Source organism: Triticum aestivum, chromosome 2D (genome assembly GCF_018294505.1).
Source record: "Triticum aestivum cultivar Chinese Spring chromosome 2D, IWGSC CS RefSeq v2.1, whole genome shotgun sequence".
Taxonomy (NCBI): Eukaryota; Viridiplantae; Streptophyta; class Magnoliopsida; order Poales; family Poaceae; genus Triticum; species Triticum aestivum.
The window spans coordinates 141,346,696-141,361,189 of NC_057799.1; positions in this window are offsets into that span (position 1 = coordinate 141,346,696).

Sequence of the window (14,494 nt, forward strand, 5' to 3'; positions counted from 1 at the left end):
TAATAGCCGGTGAACCCGAGCCGAACCCAAGCCCCCGAGGGTCGCCTGGGGTCGCCGGCCGAAGCGAAAAGGTGTGTGGGTCTGCTCTATCAACGAGAGACGACCCTTTTTCCTGCCGATCCCCCGCTTCCCCCCTTTCCCTCCATTCTCCCCTTCTTCCACACTTCTCCCACCATTCTCCTCCATCTCCCCTCCATTCAACCGCCATGCCGCCGAAGAAGTATACGGCCCCTCGCACCGCTGTCGGTGCTGATGCATCCCAGCCGAAGCAGAGGAAGCCGAGGGCGCCAACGGCAAAACCACCGGGCATGTCGAACACCGACTGGAAGGTGGAGGTTCAGCGTCGGGAGGCTGTCACCACTGACCAGCGGAATAGGCTCAACGCCAAGAAGGCCCGAGACGCGGCCGTGTCGGCGGCGGCTACGGCGGAGTAGGCAGAGGCGTCTCGCACGGCGGAGCAGGCCAAGGCGTCTCGCGTGGTGATGATGAATCCACCCGGCGGCCACGGCCCGCAAACCTGGAGCCATCAGAGCGTCGGGACACTGTTCGGCTTCTCGCCGCTGACACAACCCTGGGGGTGCGCACCCTCGCTTGGCTACGCCGACGGCGACGCGCACGGCGGGTTAAACCCCAACATCACCTTTCTGCATGGCCATCCCGCCCAGCGCACACCCTCACCCGCGTTCGCCGGCGTCCAGTACCCCCCCGTACACATACTCGTTGCCGGCTTACGCCACCTCCCCGACGCTGCCGCTACGCCCTGGCGCCCTGCTCTTCTCGCAAGCCTCGTCGTCGCATTTCGGGCCCCCAGACCGGACGGAAGCCGACATGGACGACATCATCACGAGCGGCTGTTTTAACCTTCACAAGGACCGGGCGTAGCCACACTCGATTCAACTAAAGTTGGAGAAACTGACACCCGCCAGCCACCTGTGTGTGAAGCACGTCGGTAGAACCAGTCTCGCGTAAGCGTATGCGTAATGTCGGTCCGGGCCGCTTCATCCAACAATACCGCCGAATCAAAGTATGACATGCTGGTAAGCAGTATGACTATTATCGCCCACAACTCACTTGTGTTCTACTTGTGCATATAACATCTACGCATAAACCTGGCTCGGATGCCACTGTTGGGGAACGTAGTAATTTCAAAAATATTCCTACGCACACGCAAGATCATGGTGATGCATAGCAATGAGAGGGGAGAGTGTTGTCTACGTACCCTCATAGACCATAAGCGGAAGCGTTATGACAACACGGTTGATGTAGTCGTACGACTTCACGATCGACCGATCCTAGCACCGAAGATACGGCACCTCCGCGATCTGCGCACGTTCGGCTCGGTGACGTCCCACGAACTCACGATCCAGCAGAGTGTCGAGGGAGAGCTTCGTCAGCATGACGGCGTGATGACGGTGATGATGAAGCTACCGGCACAGGGCTTCGTCTAAGCACTGCAACGATATGACCGAGGTGGATTATGGTGGGGGGGGGGCACCGCACACGGCTAAGAACAATGTCTGTTGTGTCTTCTAGGGTGCCCCCTGCCCCCGTATATAAAGGAGCAAGTGGGAGGCCGGCCGGCCTTGGGGCACGCCATGGAGGGGAAGGATTCCTCCTCCTAGTAGGAGTAGGACTCCCCCTTTCCTAGTCCAACTAGGAGGATGAAGGGGGAAGGAAGGAGAGGGAGAGGGAGAGGGAAAGAGGGGCCGCACCCCCTCCCCTAGTCCAATTCGGACTCCCCTTGGGGAAGGGGGCGCCACCTCCTGGGCTGCTGCCTCTCTCTCCCCTAAGGCCCACTAAGGCCCAATACTTCCCCGGGGGGTTCCGGTAACCCCTCCGGCACTCCGGTTTTCTCCGAAATCACACGGAACACTTCCGGTGTCCGAATATAGCCGTCCAATATATCGATCTTTATGTCTCGACCAATTCGAGACTCCTAGTCATGTCCGTGATCATATCCGGGACTCCGAACTATCTTCGGTACATCAAAACACATAAACTCATAATACCGATCGTCACCGAACGTTAAGCATGCGGACCCTACGGGTTCGAGAACTATGTAGACATGACCGAGACACGTCTCCGGTCAATAACCAATAGCGGAACCTGGATGCATATTGGCTCCTACATATTCTACGAAGATCTTTATCGGTCAAACCGCATAACAACATATGTTGTTCCCTTTGTCATCGGTATGTTACTTGCCCGAGATTCGATTGTCGGTATCTCAATACCTAGTTCAATCTCGTTACCGGCAAGTCTCTTTACTCATTCCGTAATGCATCATCCCGCAACTAACTCATTAGTCACATTGCTTGCAAGGCTTATAGTGATGTGCATTACCGAGAGGGCCCAGAGATACCTCTCCGACAATCGGAGTGACAAATCCTAATCTCGATCTATGCCAGCTCAACAAGTACCATCGGAGACACCTGTAGAGCACCTTTATGATCACCCAGTTACGTTGTGACGTTTGGTAGCACACAAAGTGTTCCTCCGGTATTCGGGAGTTGCATAATCTCATAGTCATGGGAACATGTATAAGTCATGAAGAAAGCAATAGCAACATACTAAACGATCAAGTGCTAAGCTAACGGAATGGGTCAAGTCAATCACATCATTCTCTAATGATGTGATCTCGTTAATAAAATGACAACTCATGTCTATGGCTAGGAAACATAACCATCTTTGATTCAACGAGCTAGTCAAGTAGAGGCATACTAGTGACACTCTGTTTGTCTATGTATTCACACATGTACTAAGTTTCCGGTTAATACAATTCTGGCATGAATAATAAACATTTATCATGATATAAGGAAATATAAATAACAACTTTATTATTGCCTCTAGGGAATATTTCCTTCAGTCTCCCACTTGCACTAGAGTCAATAATCTAGATTACATAGTAATGAATATAACACCCATGGAGTCTTGGTGCCGATCATGTTTTGCTCGTGGAAGAGGCTTAGTCAACGGGTCTGCAACATTCAGATCCGTATGTATCTTGCAAATCTCTATGTCTCCCTCCTCGACTTGATCGCGGATGGAATTGAAGCGTCTCTTGATGTGCTTGGTTCTCTTATGAAATCTGGATTCCTTTGCCAAGGCAATTGCACCAGTATTGTCACAAAAGATTTTCATTGGACCCGATGCGCTAGGTATGACACCTAGATCGGATATGAACTCTTTCATCCAGACTCCTTCATTTGTTGCTTCCGAAGCAGCTATGTACTCCGCTTCACACGTAGATCCCGCCACGATGCTTTGCTTAGCACTGCACCAACTGACAGCTCCACCGTTCAATATAAATACGTATCCGGTTTGTGACTTAGAGTCATCCGGATCAGTGTCAAAGCTTGCATCGACGTAACCATTTACGACGAGCTCTTTGTCACCTCCATAAACGAGAAACATATCCTTAGTCCTTTTCAGGTATTTCAGGATGTTCTTGACCGCTGTCCAGTGATCCACTCCTGGATTACTTTGGTACCTCCCTGCTAAACTAATAGCAAGACACACATCAGGTGTGGTACACAGCATTGCATACATGATAGAGCCTATGGCTGAAGCATAGGGAACACCTTTCATTTTCTCTCTATCTTCTGTAGTGGTTGGGCATTGAGTCTGACTCAGTTTCACACCTTGTAACACATGCAAGAACCCTTTCTTTGCTTGATCCATTTTGAACTTCTTCAAAACTTTATCAAGGTACGTGCTTTGTGAAAGTCCAATTAAGTGTCTCGATCTATCTCTATAGATCTTGATGCCCAATATATAAGCAGCTTCACCGAGGTATCCTTTTATGCTATCCAGAAATTCTATATCATTTCCAATCACAATATGTCATCCACATATAATATTAGAAATGCTACAGAGCTCCCACTCACTTTCTTGTAAATACAGGCTTCTCCAAAAGTCTGTATAAAACCATATGCTTTGATCACACTATCAAAGCGTATATTCCAACTCTGAGAGGCTTGCACCAGTCCATAAATGGATCACTGGAGCTCGCACACTTTGTTAGCACTTTTAGGATCAAAAAACCTTCTGGTTGCATCATATACAATTCTTCTTTAAGAAATCCATTAAGGAATGTAGTTTTGACATCCATTTGCCAAATTTCATAATCATAAAATGCGGCAATTGCTAACATGATTCGGACAGACTTAAGCATCGCTACGGGTGAGAAGGTCTCATCGTAGTCAACTCCTTGAACTTGTCGAAAACCTTTCGCAACAAGTCGAGCTTTGTAGACAGTAACATTACCTTCAGCGTCAGTCTTCTTCTTGAAGATCCATTTATTCTCGATGGCCTACCGATCATCGGGCAAGTCAACCAAAGTCCACACTTTGTTCTCATACATGGATCCCATCTTAGATTTCATGGCCTCAAGCCATTTTGTGGAATCTGGGCTCATCATCGCTTCCTCATAGTTCGTAGGTTCGTCATGGTCAAGTAACATGACCTCCAGAATAGGATTACCGTACCACTCTGGTGCGGATCTTACTCTGGTTGACCTACGAGGTTCGGTAGTGACTTGATCTGAAGTTACATGATCATCATCATTAGCTTCCTCACTAATTGGTGTAGGAGTCACAGGAACAGATTTCTGTGATGAACTACTTTCCAATAAGGGAGCAGGTACAGTTATCTCATCAAGTTCTACTTTCCTCCCACTCACTTCTTTCGAGAGAAACTCCTTCTCTAGAAAGGATCCATTCTTAGCAACGAATGTCTTACCTTCGGATCTGTGGTAGAAGGTGTACCCAACAGTCTCCTTTGGGTATCCTATGAAGACACATTTCTCCGATTTGGGTTCGAGCTTATTAGGTTGAAGTTTTTTCACATAAGCATCGCAGCCCCAAACTTTAAGAAACGACAACTTTGGTTTCTTGCCAAACGATAGTTCATAAGGTGTCGTATCAACGGATTTAGATGGTGCCCTATTTAACATGAATGCAGCCGTCTCTAAAGCATAACCCTAAAATGATAGCGGTAAATCATTAAGAGACATCATAGATCGCACCATATCTAGTAAAGTACGATTATGACGTTCGGACACACCATCACGCTGTGGTGTTCCGGGTGGCGTGAGTTGCGAAACTATTCCGCATTGTTTCAAATGAAGACCAAACTCGTAACTCAAATATTCTCCTCCACGATCAGATCGTAGAGACTTTATTTTCTTGTTACGATGATTTTCCACTTCACTCTGAAATTCTTTGAACTTTTCAAATGTTTCAGACTTATGTTTCATCAAGTAGATATACCCATATCTGCTCAAATCATCTGTGAAGGCGAGAAAATAACGATACCCACCGCGAGCCTCAACATTCATCGGACCACATACATCAGTATGATTTCCAACAAATTTGTTGCTCGCTCCATTGTTCCAGAGAACGGAGTTTTAGTCATCTTGCCCATGAGGCATGGTTCGCAAGTACCAAGTGATTCATAATCAAGTGATTCCAAAAGTCCATCAGAATGGAGTTTCTTCATGCGCTTTACACCAATATGACCCAAACGGCAGTGCCACAAATATGTTGCACTATCATTATCAACTCTGCATCTTTTGGCTTCAATATTATGAATATGTGTGTCACTACTATCGAGATTCAACAAAAATAGACCACTCTTCAAGGGTGCATGACCATAAAATATATTACTCATATAAATATAACAACCATTATTCTCTGATTTAAATGAATAACCTCTCACATCAAACAAGATCCAGATATAATGTTCATGCTTAACGCTGGCACCAAATAACAATTATTCAGGTCTAAAACTAATCCCGAAGGTAGATGTAGAGGTAGCGTGCCGACCGCGATCACATCGACTTTGGAACCATTTCCCACGCGCATCGTCACCTCGTCCTTAGCCAATCTTCGCTTAATCCGTAGTCCCCGTTTCGAGTTGCAAATATTAGCAACAGAATCAGTATCAAATACCCAGGTGCTACTGCGAGCATTAGTAAGGTACACATCAATAATATGTATATCACATATACCTTTGTTCACCTTGCCATCCTTCTTATCCGCCAAATACTTGGGGCAGTTTTGCTTCCAGTGACCAGTCCCTTTGCAGTAGAAGCACTCAGTCTCAGGCTTAGGTCCAGACTTGGGCTTCTTCACTTGAGCAGCAACTTGCTTGCCGTTCTTCTTGAAGTTCCCCTTCTTCCCTTTACCCTTTTTCTTGAAACTGGTGGTCTTGTTGACCATCAACACTTGATGCTCTTTCTTGATTTCTACCTCCGCAGCCTTTAGCATTGTGAAGAGCTCGGGAATTGTCTTATCCATCCCTTGCATGTTATAGTTCATCACGAAGCTCTTGTAGCTTGGTGGCAGTGATTGAAGAATTCTGTCATTGACACTATCATCAGGAAGATTAACTCCCAGCTGAATCAAGTGATTGTTATACCCAGACATTTTTAGTATATGCTCACTGGCAGAACTATTCTCCTCCATCTTGCAGCTGTAGAACTTATTGGAGACTTCATATCTCTCAATCCAGGCATCTGCTTGAAATATTAACTTCAACTCCTGGAACATCTCATATGCTCCATGACGTTCAAAACATCGTTGAAGTCCCGGTTATAAGCTATAAAGCATGGCACACTGAACTATCAAGTAGTCATCAGCTTTGCTCTGCCAGACGTTCATAACATCCGGAGTTGCTCCTGCAACAGGCCTTGCACCTAGCGGTGCTTCCAGGACGTAATTCTTCTGTGCATCAATGAGGATAATCCTCAAGTTACGGACCCAGTCCGTGTAGTTGCTACCATCATATTTCAACTTAGCTTTCTCTAGGAACGCATTAAAATTCAACGGAACAACAGCACGGGCCATCTATCTACAACAACATAGACATGCAAAATACTACCAGGTACTAAGTTCATGATAAATTAAAGTTCAATTAATCAAATTACTTAAGAACTCCCACTTAGATAGACATCCCTCTAATCATCTAAGTGATCACGTGATCCAAATCAACTAAACCATGTCCGATCATCACGTGAGATGGAGTAGCTTTCAATGGTGAACATCACTATGTTGATCATATCTACTATATGATTCACGCTCGACCTTTCGGTCTCAGTGTTCCGAGGCCATATCTGCATATGCTAGGCTCGTCAAGTTTAACGCGAGTATTCTGCGTGCGAGACTGGCTTGCACCCGTTGTATGTGAACGTAGAGCTTATCACACCCGATCATCACGTGGTGTCTCGGCACGATGAACTTTCGCAACGGTGCATACTCAGGGAGAACACTTGTACCTTGAAATTTAGTGAGAGATCATCTTACAATGCTACCGCCGAACTAAGCAAAATAAGATGCATAAAGGATAAACATCACATGCAATCAATATAAGTGATATGATATGGCCATCATCATCTTATGCCTTTGATCTCCATCTCCAAAGCACCGTCATGATCACCATCGTCATCGGCACGACACCTTGATCTCCATCGTAGCATCGTTGTCGTCTCGCCAACTATTGCTTCTACGACTATCGCTACCGCTTAGTGATAAAGTAAAGCAATTACATGGCGATTGCATTTCATACAATAAAGCGACAACCATATGGCTCCAGCCAGTTGCCGATAACTCCGTTACAAAACATGATCATCTCATACAATAAAATTTAGCATCATGTCCTGACCATATCACATCACAACACGCCCTGCAAAAACAAGTTAGACGTCCTCTACTTTGTTGTTGCAAGTTTTACGTGGCTGCTACGGGCTGAGTAAGAACCATTCTTACCTACGCATCAAAACCACAATGATTTTTCGTCAAGTATGTGCTGTTTTAACCTTCACAAGGACCGGGCGTAGCCACACTCGATTCAACTAAAGTTGGAGAAACTGACACCGCCAGCCACCTGTGTGTGAAGCACGTCGGTAGAACCAGTCTCGCGTAAGCGTATGCGTAATGTCGGTCCGGGCCGCTTCATCCAACAATACCGCTGAATCAAAGTATGACATGCTGGTAAGCAGTATGACTATTATCGCCCACAACTCACTTGTGTTCTACTCGTGCATATAACATCTACGCATAAACCTGGCTCGGATGCCACTGTTGGGGAACGTAGTAATTTCAAAAATATTCCTACGCACACGCGAGATCATGGTGATGCATAGCAACGAGAGGGGAGAGTGTTGTCTACGTACCCTCGTAGACCGTAAGCGGAAGCGTTATGACAACGCGGTTGATGTAGTCGTACGTCTTCACGATCGACCGATCCTAGCACCGAAGATACGGCACCTCCGCGATCTGCACACGTTCGGCTCGGTGACGTCCCATGAACTCACGATCCAGCAGAGTGTCGAGGGAGAGCTTCGTCAGCACGACGGCGTGATGACGGTGATGATGAAGCTACCGGCGCAGGGCTTCGTCTAAGCACTGCAACGATATGACCGAGGTGGATTATGGTGGAGTGGGGCACCGCACACGGCTAAGAACAATGTCTGTTGTGTCTTCTAGGGTGCCCCCTGCCCCCGTATATAAAGGAGCAAGGGGGAGGCCGACCGGCCTTGGGGCGCGCCAAGGAGGGGAAGGAGTCCTCCTCCTAGTAGGAGTAGGACTCCCCCTTTCCTAGTCCAACTAGGAGGAGGAAGGGGGAAGGAAGGAGAGGGAGAGGGAGAGGGAAAGAGGGGCCGCGCCCCCTCCCCTAGTCCAATTCGGACTCCCATTGGGGGGCGCCACCTCCTGGGCTGCTGCCCTCTCTCTCCCCTAAGGCCCACTAAGGCCCAATACTTCCCCGGGGGGTTCCGGTAACCCCTCCGGCACTCCGGTTTTCTCCGAAATCACCCGGAACACTTCCGGTGTCCGAATATAGCCGTCCAATATATCGATCTTTATGTCTCGACCATTTCGAGACTCCTAGTCATGTTCGTGATCATATCCGGGACTCCGAACTATCTTCGGTACATCAAAACACATAAAATCATAATACCGATCGTCACCGAACGTTAAGCATGCGGACCCTACGGGTTCGAGAACTATGTAGACATGACCGAGACACGTCTCCGGTCAATTGTTGGAAATATGCCCTAGAGGCAATAATAAATAGGTTATTATTATATTTCCTTGTTCATGATAATCGTTTATTATCCATGCTAGAATTGTATTGATAGGAAACTCAGATGCTTGTGTGGATACATAGACAACACCATGTCCCTAGTAAGCCTCTAGTTGACTAGCTCGTTGATCAATAGATGGTTACGGTTTCCTGACCATGGACATTGGATGTCGTTGATAACGGGATCACATCATTAGGAGAATGATGTGATGGACAAGACCCAATCCTAAGCCTAGCACAAGATCGTGTAGTTCGTTTGCTCAGAGCTTTTCTAATGTCAAGTATCATTTCCTTAGACCATGAGATTGTGCAACTCCCGGATACCGTAGGAATGCTTTGGGTGTACCAAACGTCACAACGTAACTGGGTGGCTATAAAGGTGCACTACAGGTATCTCCGAAAGTGTCTGTTGGATTGGCACGAATCGAGACTGGGATTTGTCACTCCGTGTAAACGGAGAGGTATCTCTGGGCCCACTCGGTAGGACATCATCATAATGTGCACAATGTGACCAAGGAGTTGATCACGGGATGATGTGAGTTACGGAACGAGTAAAGAGACTTGCTGGTAACGAGATTGAACAAGGTATAGGGATACCGACGATCGAATCTCGGGCAAGTAACATACCGATAGACAAAGGGAATTGTATACGGGATTGATTGAATCCTCGACATCGTGGTTCATCCGATGAGATCATCGTGGAACATGTGGGAGCCAACATGGGTATCCAGATCCCGCTGTTGGTTATTGACCGGAGAACGTCTCGGTCATGTCTGCATGGTTCCCGAACCCGTAGGGTCTACACACTTAAGGTTCGATGACGCTAGGGTTATAGGGAAAGTATGTACATGGTTACCGAATGTTGTTCGGAGTCCCGGATGAGATTCCGGACGTCACGAGGAGTTCCGGAATGGTCCGGAGGTAAAGATTTATATATGGGAAGTCTGTTTTGGTCACCGGAAAAGTTTCGGGTGTTATCGGTAATGTACCGGGACCACCGGGAGGGTCCCGGGGGTCCACCAAGTGGGGCCACCAGCCCCAGAAGGCTGCGTGGGCCAAGTGTGGGAGGGGACCAGCCCCAGGTGGGCTGGTGCGCCCCCCCACCAAGGCCCAAGGCGCATGGGAGAGTGGGAGGGGGCAAACCCTAGGTCCAGATGGGCCTTAGGGCCCATCTAGTGGGGCGCCCCCCCCCTCTCCTCCCCTTGGCCGCCCCCCTTGATGGGATCTAGGGCTGGCCGCGAGCCCTTGGGGTGGAAACCCTAGAGGGGGGGGGGGCAGCCCCCTCCCCCCTATATATAGTTGAGGTTTGGGCTGCCCAAGACACATGAGAACGTCTCTCTTTTGGCGCAGCCCTACCCCTCTCCCTCCTCCTCCTCTCCCGCGGTGCTTGGCGAAGCCCTGCGGGATTGCCACGCTCCTCCATCACCACCACGCCGTCGTGCTGCTGCTAGATGGAGTCTTCCCCAACCTCTCCCTCTCACCTTGCTGGATCAAGGCGTGGGAGACGTCACCGGGCTGCACGTGTGTTGAACGCGGAGGCGCCGTGGTTCGGCGCTTAGATCGGAATCAACCGCGATCTGAATCGCTACGAGTACGACTCCCTCATCCGCGTTCTTGCAATGCTTCCGCATCGCGATCTACAAGGGTATGTAGATGCACTCCCCTTCCCCTCGTTGCTAGATTACTCCATAGATTGATCTTGGTGATGCGTAGAAAATTTTGAATTTCTGCTACGTTCCCCAACAGTGGCATCACGAGCTAGGTCTATGCGTAGTTTCTATGCACGAGTAGAACACAAAGTAGTTGTGGGCGTCGATTTTGTCAATTCTTCTTGCCGCTACTAGTCTTATCTTGTTTCGGCGGCATTGTGGGATGAAGCGGCCCGGACCGACCTTACACGTACGCTTACGTGAGACAGGTTCCACCGACTGACATGCACTAGTTGCATAAGGTGGCTAGCGGGTGTCTGTCTCTCCCACTTTAGTCGGAACAGATTCGATGAAAAGGGTCCTTATGAAGGGTAAATAGAAATTGGCATATCACGTTGTGGTTTTACGTAGGTAAGAAACGTTCTTGCTAGAAACCTATACAAGCCACGTAAAAACATGCAACAACAATTAGAGGACGTCTAACTTGTTTTTGCAGCATGTGCTATGTGATGTGATATGGCCAGAAGATGTGATGAATGATATATGTGATGTATGAGATTGATCATATTCTTGTAATAGGAATCACGACTTGCATGTCGATGAGTATGACAACCGGCAGGAGCCATAGGAGTTGTCTTTATTTTTTGTATGACCTGCGTGTCATTGAATAACGCCATGTAAATTACTTTACTTTATTGCTAAGCGCGTTAGCCATAGAAGTAGAAGTAATCGTTGGCGTGACAACTTCATGAAGACACAATGATGGAGATCATGATGATGGAGATCATGGTGTCATGCCGGTGACAAAGATGATCATGGTGCCCCGAAGATGGAGATCAAAGGAGCAAAATGATATTGGCCATATCATGTCACTATTTGATTGCATGTGATGTTTATCATGTTATGCATCTTATTTGCTTAGAACGACGGTAGTAAGTAAGATGATCCCTCACTAAAATTTCAAGAGAAGTGTTCCCCCTAACTGTGCACCGTTGCGAAGGTTCGTTGTTTTGAAGCACCACGTGATGATCAGGTGTGATATATTCTAACGTTCGAATACAACGGGTGTTGACGAGCCTAGCATGTACAGACATGGCCTCGGAACACATGCGAAACACTTAGGTTGACTTGACGAGCCTAGCATGTACAGACATGGCCTCGGAACACAAGAGACCGAAAGGTCGAACATGAGTCGTATAGCAGATACGATCAACATGGAGATGTTCACCGATGATGACTAGTCCGTCTCACGTGATGATCGGACACGGCCTAGTTTGACTCGGATCATGTATCACTTAGATGACTAGAGGGATGTCTATCTGAGTGGGAGTTCATTCAATAATCAGATGAACTTCATTATGATGAACATAGTCAAAAGGTCTTTGCAAATTATGTCATAGATTGCGCTTTAGTTCTACTGTTTAAGATATGTTCCTAGAGAAAATTTAGTTGAAAGTTGGTAGTAGCAATTATGCGGACTGGGTCCGTAAACTGAGGATTGTCCTCATTGCTGCACAGAAGGCTTATGTCCTTAATGCACCGCTCGGTGTGCTGAACCTCAGCGTCGTCTGTAGATGTTACGAAACATCTGACATACACGTTTTGATGACTACGTGATAGTTCAGTGCGAAATGCTAACGGTTTAGAATTGTGGCACAAGAGACGTTTTTGAAACGTCGCAGAACATATGAGATGTTCTGAAGACTGAAATTGGGATTTCAGACTAGTGCCCACGTCAAGAGGTATGAGACCTCTGACAAGTTTCTTAAGCCTGCAAACTAAGGGAGAAAAGCTCAATCGTTGAGCATGTGCTCAGATTGTCTGAGTACTACAATCACTTGAATCGAGTGGGAGTTAATCTCCCAGATGAGATAGTGATGGTTCTCCATAGTCACTGCCACCAAGCTAGTAGAGCTTTGTGATGAACTATAACATATTAGGGACAGTTATGATGATCCTTGAGCAACTCGCGATGTTTGACACCGCGAAAGTAGAAATCAAGAAGGAGCATCAATTGTTGATGGTTAGTAAAACCACTAGTTTCTAGAAGGGCAAGGGCAAGAAGGGATACTTCATGAAACAGCAAATCATTTGCTGCTCTAGCGAAGAATCCCAAAGTTGAACCCAAACCCGAGACTAAGTGCTTCTGTAATGAGGGGAACGGTCACTGAAGCAGTACTACCCTAGATACTTGGTAGATGAGAAGGCAGGCAAGGTCGACAGAAGTATATTGGATATACGTTATATGAATGTGTACTTTACTAGTACTCCTAGCAGCACTAGGGTATTAGATACCGGTTCGGTTGCTAAGTGTTAGTAACTCGAAATAAAAGCTGCGGAATAAACGGAGACTAGCTAAAGTGAGATGACGATATGTGTTGGAAGTGTTTCCAAGGTTGATGTGATCAAGCATCGCATGCTCCCTCTACCATCGAGATTTGGTGTTTGCGTTGAGCATGATTGGATTATGTTTATCGCAATACGGTTATTCATTTAAGGAGAATAATGGTTACTCTGTTTATTTGAATAATGCCTTCAATGGTCTTGCACCTAAAATGAATCTCGATCGTAGTGATACACATGTTCGTGCCAAAAGATATAAAATAGTAATGATAGTTCCACATACTTGTGGCACTGCCATTTGAGTCATATTGGTATAGAACGCATGAAGAAGCTCCATGTAGATGGATCTTTGGACTCACTCGTTTTTGAAAAGATTGAGACATGCGAACCATGTCTATTGGTATATATGCATGAAGAAACTCCATGCAGATGGATCGTTTGGACTCACTTGATTTTGAATCACTTGAGACATGCAAATCATACCACATGGGCAAGATGACTGAAAGGCCTCGTTTTCAGTAAGATGGAACAAGAGAGCAACTTATTGGAAGTAATACATTTTGATGTATGCAGTCCAATGAGTGCTGAGGCATGCAGTGGATATCGTCATGTTCTTACTTCACAGATGATTTGATTAGATGCTGAGTGTATTTACTTGATGAAACACAAGTCTGAATTATTGAAAGGTTCAAGTAATTTCAGAGTGAAGTTGAAGATCGTCATGACAAGAGGATAAAATGTCTGTGATATGATCATAGAGATGAGTATCTGAGTTACGAGTTTGGCACACAGTTAAGACATTGTGGAAAGTGTTACACAATTAATACCGCCTGGAACACCACAGTGTGATGGTGTGTTCGAACATCATAACTGCACCCTATTGGATATGGTGCATACCATGATGTCTCTTATCAAATTACCACTATCGTTTATGGGTTAGGCATTAGAGATAACCGCATTCACTTTAAAAGGGGCACCACACAATTCCGTTGAGACGACACCGTTTAGAGAAACCTAAGTTGTCGTTTCTTAAAAGTTTGGGGCTGCGATGCTTATGTGAAAAAAGTTTCAAGCTGATAAGCTCGAACCCAAAGCGGATAAATACATCTTCATAGAAAACCCAAAACAGTTGGGTATACCTCCTATTTCAGATCTGGAAGCAAAAGTAATTGTTTCTAGAAACGAGTCCTTTCTCGAGGAAAAGTTTCTCTCGAAAGAATTGAGTGGGAGGATGGTGGAGACTTGATAAGGTTATTGAACCGTCACTTCAACTAGTGTGTCGCAGGGCACAGGAAGTTGTTCCTGTGGCACCTACACCAATTGAAGTGGAAGCTTCTGATAGTGATCATGAAACTTCGAATCAAGTCACTACCAAACCTCGTAGGTCGACAAGGATGCGTACTACTTCAGAGTGGTAC